Source organism: Pelodiscus sinensis, chromosome 26, assembly GCF_049634645.1.
Source record: "Pelodiscus sinensis isolate JC-2024 chromosome 26, ASM4963464v1, whole genome shotgun sequence".
Lineage (NCBI taxonomy): Eukaryota > Metazoa > Chordata > Testudines > Trionychidae > Pelodiscus > Pelodiscus sinensis.
The window spans coordinates 7859282-7867104 of NC_134736.1; the positions used below are offsets into that span (position 1 = coordinate 7859282).

Consider the following 7823-nt stretch of genomic DNA (forward strand, 5'->3'; position numbering starts at 1 on the left):
GCTGAGCATGCGCAGAACGCAGCTGGAGCACAGGCCCCATCTGTGACTACAACCCTCACAATCCCCTTTGCCACCAGTTGGTCTGAGGCACTGCCCATTGGGCTGCAGCATCCGGGTCCTCGCCTGTAGCCCGCCCCGCCGAGAAACTGCAGCCGTGGATTGGCCAGATGGTGCATCAGTCTGGCTGGAAGCGGAATGGCTCCATGCGCTGGAGGGAGCCCCACATGGCAGCGGGACAGGCCGGGAGGGATCCGGCTGAGGGGTGCAAATTTTGCCTTTGCCTCCAGGCGCATAACACCCTTGCTATACCTCTGCTGAATGGTATGACTCTTACATCCCAACAAAACCAGGAACTGCTGCTTGAAACAGACCCACCATGTTGCTTCACGTGGGGAAGAGTCAGCTTTTCACCTTCCCATTGCTATAGCCTAACAGGGTAAGTTGAAGGCCTTTGTGCTCTTGTCTAGTGTCTCAGGAAATAAGGAAGACCCATTTGGATTGTAAGTTGTCTTTTGCTTGTATTGAGAGCAAAAGGATCATGGCAGACACAGAGAATTGACCATGAGGGGCTCTGGGTGAAATTCAGGTCCAGTTAAAGTTGACAGGAGTTTCCCCATTGATGTGAATTGGACAAAATTGTCGTTCCATAGGTACATCCATGTTGCAACTGAAGTATGTCACAGGCCCTCTCCTGACAGGTGGAATAGAAGCAGCTTGGTTTATCCCTTTGGGTCAGGCATATTATTCTACAGATATTCAGCAAGTTTATACTTCATATATATAGTAGCCCTATGTCTGTGTGTCTTTAACGCTGACGTACACATGGCCCCCTGGCCGTGTATGTCACTGCCCCGCCCCCCTTCCCCTTCTGCCGTGGCGCACTGCCACGACATACATGGCCAGGGGGAGTGGACGTGTACGTCACCACCCCTCCTTTCCCTCCCGCCGTGGTGCTGAGTGCTGCGCCCCTCAGCTGGGCCCCAGAAGGGAAGGGGGGGTGACGTACATGGCCCCACACCCGACTGTGTATGTCGGCGCCCCGCCCCCCTTTCCCTCCCTCCATGGCAGCTGGGCTGAGTGTTGCGCGCTCAGCCGGGCCGCCGTGGGGGAGGAGAGGCAGGGCGGTGACGTACACAGCCAGGGGGCAGGGCCATGTACATCACTGCCCCCTCTTCCCTTCCCTCCCTTCCATGGCGGCTGGGCTGAGTGTTGCGCGCTCAGCTGGGCTGCCATGGGGGAGGAGAGGCGGAGCGGTGATGTACACGGTCAGGGGTGGGGCCATGTATGTCACCGCCCCGCCCGCCTCCCTTGCGGCAGCCCAGCTGAGCAGGAAGCACTCAGCCAAGCACCATGGCGGGGTGTGGAAGGGGAAGGGAGACAGGGAGAGACGGAGGGGAGAGAGAGGCAGGAGGAGGAGGAGAAGAAAAAGGGAGGGTGAGAGGCAGGACAGGGAGAAGAGAAAGAAAGAGACGGAGAGAGAGGCCAAAGGCGGAGGAGAACTGAGAGGGGGCGGGAGGCAGTAAGAGGAGAGAGAGACGGAGCGAGAGAGCTCAGGAGAGAAGACCTGAAAATCCTGTCTTACGATGGGCTAATTGGCTAGTCTGGTAATATTTGAGTAACTAAGACATGAGGGCAAGCCAAAGAAAGCCAGAAAAGTAGAGATCCTAACAGTGAAGAGAGCCTGAGACAAAAAATGGACAGTACTAGACATCACAGTAAGCCTATCAGACAATAATTCAGTTTCTGATTCCCTTCCAGGCTGGAGCCATCTGTTGCATACCTGTGGGATATCTCATCCTGCATGGAAATCTACAGGAGGAGTTTGTATCTGATTGACCTGACAAATGTACCCAGCTTTTGAAAGGTTTTCAGCACAATGATTGTTGCATACTATGCTGGGTGGATTGCAATCTAGATAGGGTTAGCAAGGAGATGCATTTGGTTTGGAACTACCTTATTTTTCTTAGACTAAGCCAGTGATTCCTAAACTTTTTGAGCAACTGCATAAATTTTAAGGTACAGACTTGAAACTCAAATGCATGCCTTTCTTTACACATGCAAATACCCAAGTTTGGATATCCTTTCTTTGCATGGAGGCAGGTGATTTGCATACCTGAATCAAGGAAAGGCAATTATGAACACCTATGTTTAAAAATATGTACCTAGCAGATTCAGCTGTATCAGCACTTTCCCATTTCATTGGATGAGTTCTAAAACTTGCCAGGCAGGCAGTTGACACAGTCACAAGGGCAGTCTGAGTTCCTTCCCAAATGCAAGAATTTTTATAACCTTTCTACTGGGTTTATAAAATAAATGACAAACTTGAGTACATGGTGCACATAGCTATATTTAATTGCAGATTCTATGGACATCTCTGGTTCACGTCATAATTCGGCAAAAGAAATGTGTTGCTGTTATTGATTGCTAACTTAATTATGAGCTACTTCCCTCACTGAAATGACACTTATGTCTATGAAATTCAGGATGCTGTAGTTTAAAGTCGAGAAATAGAGGTGATGTGCTCTGCAGGATGGGAGTGACCATTTGGAGACCATTCCCCAATCCCATAGTCTAGCACTCACGTTCTCTGCAAGGAGAAAGTCTCCACCTTCTAGTATGGAAGTGAAGGACTGGGGAGGAGGAGATGGAGAATCCAAAAAGCCCACAGACAAGATCAAGATGCCTTGATTTAAATGTTTTTTAACATTCTCATAGAGTTGAAGAAATTATATTTAGCTTTAGCATGAAGTCTTCTATTTAATATTTTTTTAAATTCAGTTTGACCTCAAATTGGCAGAAGGGAAACTTCATTATGTGCTTGTTTTACATTCAGGATATCATTTCTGCAGATAAATATGGAAAGTAGTTCCTATTACTCATACAGTGTTTCACACATCTGTTTTATGTTTCACTAAGGCACAACAAAGTGAAACCATCATCTATCCTGCTTCTCTCCATTAATTCAACATGTAAAAAAAAGGGATGATTGTCTTCCATCTCACAGATCACTGTCAGGGAAATCGGTTCCTTGGTTTATAGTTCATGCAAACAATGCCAAAAACACAAATAATAGAACTTGAAAATGGCAATCCAATGCACAATGTAATTTAAGAGCAAATATCACTATTTAATGCACAGAGGAGCAGTTCAGAGCACATTATGCACTAACTTAACCTAATCCTTGCTGCAAAAAATCACTGTGGTGAGCCAACTGGGATAGGAAAGTGTAATGGGAGTGAGAAACTGCCAAGATGACATTCATTCATAAAATCGTGAGGCTGCATGAGTGGCTTTCACCCTCCAGAGCTACTGTACTAAAGCACATGTTATAAAACAGATTGCAAAGTTTATTTTTTTTTTAAAGGAAAAGTTATCTACAACAGTGACAAGCTGGCCTCACAAGAGACTGGGAGGCAGGAGTTCAAGTAGTCTTTGCTTCCCAAGTCTGCCATGGCCATCCTGTATGGAAGCACAAGGTAAGAAGTCCTGACAGTTAGAATGGAGTTAACAGTACTTTGTCTTTAGTTACATTGTAAACTCTTCTGGTCTGATAGTGTCTCTTACTATGTAATTGTAAGCTTCTTCGCATGAGCCCCCTACCATAACACAGAGAACTTTAGGATCTCCTCTGTTTCAGTACATTATTCTTCTTAATTATAATCACGTTATGCAATCAAAAGTAAAATTTCAATGGCTTGTCCAACTGTATTAACGGAGTGTAGTGAAATCTCCTACACAAAAATGTTGTATTACTTCAACTGTAATGAAATTTATATCCCCTTAGTGAGATTTATCCAAATTCCTTACATGTCCCCTGATGTCTGAACTCTATTAACAGAGCATACCAGTTCCTGCTTTGGGAAACATTAATTTTTATCCTAACACAAAGCACACAAAATATAGCAAACTCTGTAATTATAACTTGATGAGAACCCCAGACAAAAAGCACACTTGGTGCATTCCACATATGGATCATAACTGGATTTAGACAGCAGATCAGCTTGCAATCAGGTCTAAGGATGTTGCATGTCACTTGGATGGACTAAATAGAGATGGCTTGATGCAAGGGTGAAATTTAGAAAGGGAAGAATATATATCCTGGTGGCATTTCCATAACTAGATAATCCCATGACCATTTCCTTATCTCTTTTTAATGGGTGAGTCATAAAAGTTGCAGTTGTTCTATTCAGTTGTAGGAAAAGTATAACTTATTTAATTTTCAAAAAAATTTCTGGCTTCAGAAAAGTCTCAGTAAAATTAGACTACCTCCCTTTGTCATAAGAATAAATTTATTTTAATTTTATATCATTCCCTTTCCTGGTAATATTGAAAAATGAGTTGCTTACAGTGCTTGTAGATCATTTTTATTTGACATACAGAAACACTGAGGCATAGAGATTAAGTGATGTGATGTATCAGTGGCAGAGTAAGGATAACACTTAAAAATCATCATACTCAACCCTCTGCTCTTTGAAGTCAATCTCAGGGTTTTTGTTTTGTTGTAGTTGTTGTTTTGTTTTTAAAAAGTAACAGTACAAGTTGCCTCAGAAATGTTGAGGTGGGTAAAACTTCTATAAAGTCTCAAAGGTTTTAGTTTTGTTTTCTGAAAAATCATTTTTAAAATAGCCACTTTTTCTGCCCCCAGTTTTCTGCACTTTACGCTGAACTGAGGTGTTTCATCTTAAAATAATAATTTGCTGCTGAGCTCAGGTCCTGGGCCCCCCAAGTTTCAGCTGTGAGCTAATGTTTGCAGCCAAGTTATAAAGCTCTGAAAATAAAAGGCTTGAGTGGAAAGGAAGATTGTATTGACTATAACAGAACTCATCTTTCCTGATCACCCTTTTGAAGCCATGATTGTATAAGTTAGCAGCACTCTTGCCAAGTGCAATATTTCTTCAGTTGTTCTACCTGACCAGAATCATGAAGTCTTTTAAGAGTACACTGAGCATTATTGACTCTTCCATCTGCTCCTCTACACAATGGACCCTACTTCTCTTCGGAAGGAGCTACTGCTGTGCAGATGGTACACATCTGCAAAGGAATTACATCATATGACATCATCTGGTATTGCACATGTTATTACTACCGGCAGTGAGCTATCTGTTGCTTAACAACCTCATTAAGGTGAAAATCACTCCGTGCAGACAGCCAGAGCAAGTCCAATGCACCACTTAAGCCATATTTTGAGTTGCACCTTCTGCCCCCTGATGATTATTAAAAAGAGTCTACTGTTTCTAGAAAGGCAGTAGATGTCTGCTACCTGTCTCTAGATTTTTAATGTAGCTAACAGTCATATTTAGTTGCCTTTTAGGCTAACAGAGTGTTTCAAGTATGTTAAAACCCGTGTAGCGTTAGACAGCTGCCCTTTTTAATTCCACAAATGGCTGCGCTTCTTCAGCTGGTACTGTGATCCCTGTCTATAGTTTCTGATAGCAAAATGTTTAGGTACTAGGCCAGAGCTAGGTAGTAATAATACAGATTCAGAGGAACAGTAAAGGTTTCTCTAGAGAAGCGGAAGACCCTCTCCCTGGAAGGATGGAGGGGATTTTGAGAGTGAAGCCTCTTAGTGCTAAGTCATGTAAGGAAAAATCCCCACTAATCAGGGGTCCTTTGAGGTTACGTTGTAGAGAGGAAGCTAGTAAGGTGGAACTCCTCCAAAGACATAAATAGTCTCTAAATGACACACTCCTGTAGCAATGTGAATATTAGCTGCAAGGCGGATATGTCTTTTTAATGTGATGCTCAGAAGTCCCTTCCCACCAGCACATTTCCATAATTCTTATTATTCATCAGTGCTTTTATTTTCCTCATCTAATAAACGCCTTGGTCCTTGTTCTTTATTTATTAGTTTGCCCCCACTACCACTGTCCACATTGTTCTCTTGTTTGGATTGTTATGCTTACATGCTTGTGTTTTGTGTACCTTCCTTTCCCCCCCACACCTCCCCATAAATGTGCAGGCTGACCTTTGCCATGGTAGACTGTAGGATATGGAGAACTCTTACCTTAACTATCGCCCAATTGCCAATATTCCCTTCTTGGGCAAGGTACTCGAGTGGGCAGTGTCATTGAAACTCCAAGCTTTCTTGCAAGAAACAGATTATTTAGATCCATTTCAGTCTGGCTTTAGGCCGGGTTTGGAACTGAAACCACCTTGGTCGCCCTGGTAGACAACCTATGCTGGGAGATACAGGGGGAGCATGTCCTTGTTGATTCTCTTGGCTGCCTCTCAGAGGCTTTTGACACCATCGACCATGGTATCTGTAACGGGGCGAACAGGCCCCGCACTGCAGGGCTGGGAGTAGCCCAGGCCCAGCTGGCTGAGAGGGCCCCGCCCTTCCGGCCCTGCTGGGCATGCTCCCAGCAGAGGCCAGGTATAAAGGCAGAGGGAGCCCAGCAGGCAGGAGGACAGCTGGGGGAGGGAGGAGATCAAGCCAGGCCAGTGTTTTTGCAGCTGCTGGGACCAGAGCCACTGCTGGATCCTGACACCTAGGAAGCAGACCCCGACTCCAGGAGACCGGAACGTACCCACAGCCCCAGCAGGTACTGCCTCCGAGGCCAATGGGCCCCCGGGGAACCGGGGTGCGGTAGGAAGCAGCCCAGAGCAGGGGATACAAAGTTTGGCTCGGCGTGTATCGGCCGGATTCCCCGCCCAGCCGGCAGGAGCCACAGACCCTGCCTCAAGGGCCCTGGGCTGGGACCCGGTGGAGAGGGAGGGCCCGGGTCCCCCTACCACGCAGGCCCCCCGGATAACCAGGCCTGGGGCCGGGAGAGGCTCCCCAGAGGCACTAGGCCTTTGATACCGTATATCCCCTGACAGAGGGGCCTGGACTTTGTGTTGAGACAGTGATACCGTATATCCCCTGACAGAGGGGCCTGGACTTTGTGTTGACAGTGATACCGTATATCCCCTGATAGAGGGGCCGGAACTTCTGGGGACTTTGGGGTGCGGTACGGGCCTGGACTGAGACGCGGGTCAGTATAAGGGGGTCAGCAGCCCCTGTCAGGGGTGTGCCCCCTGACAGTATCCTTCTGGAATGCCTGGCGGACTTGGGTATTGGAGGGATTTTTCTGCAGTGGTTCCGGTCTTACCTGTTGTGATGCTTTCAGAAGATGGAGCTAGTGGGCTGCTATTTGACCCTGTGGCAATTGTGCTACATGGTCCCACAAGGTTCCATCTTGTCCCCTATGCTGTTTAACATCTACATGAAGCTGCTGGGAGAGGTCATAAGGAGTCTTGGAGGATGGTGCTATCAATATGCAGATGACACCCAACTTTATTTCTCTGTGACATCAGAACCAGGTGTGGCAGTGACTGCTCTAATCTGGTGTCTGGAGGCGGGGATGGATGGGATGAAGTCAAACAAGCTGAAGCTGAATCCAGATAAGACTGAGGTCCTATGGATCAAGAGGCCATCTGTTCGGTATTGAGGCGTGGTACCTGTTCTAGATGGTACCACGCCCTGAAAGAACAGGTACGCAGCTTGGGAGACCTCCTGGACCCTTTTTTAACATTTGATAATCAGATTTCTTCAGTTGCCAGGCATACTTTTGGGCAGCTTCATCTAATCCGCCAGCTGCGACCCTTCCTGAACAAGCATGACTTGGCCACAGTGATCCATGCTCTTGTTATATCCCAACGGAATTACTGTAATGTGCTTTATGTGGGGCTGCCTCTAAAGAGCCTTTGGAAACTTCAACTGGTCCAGAATGTGGCTGCTTGAGTTTTAACTAATATTCGTTATATGGAGCACATTAAGCCAGCTGCACAGGCTTCTGGTATGTTTCCAGGCACAATTTAAGGTCTTGGTTATGACCGATAAA

At 46.2% G+C, this 7823-nt stretch overlaps 1 long non-coding RNA gene across 1 annotated transcript; it reads right to left on the reverse strand.

The window, feature by feature from the left end:
- Positions 1-1399: 1399 nt before the first annotated feature.
- LOC112545524 (uncharacterized) lies at positions 1400-7470 on the reverse strand. Its single transcript, XR_012897745.1, has 3 exons — positions 7092-7470; positions 6005-6179; positions 1400-3459 (listed from the first exon to the last, which is right to left on the reverse strand). It is a non-coding gene; the product is annotated as an uncharacterized LOC112545524 (long non-coding RNA).
- Positions 7471-7823: the final 353 nt, after the last annotated feature.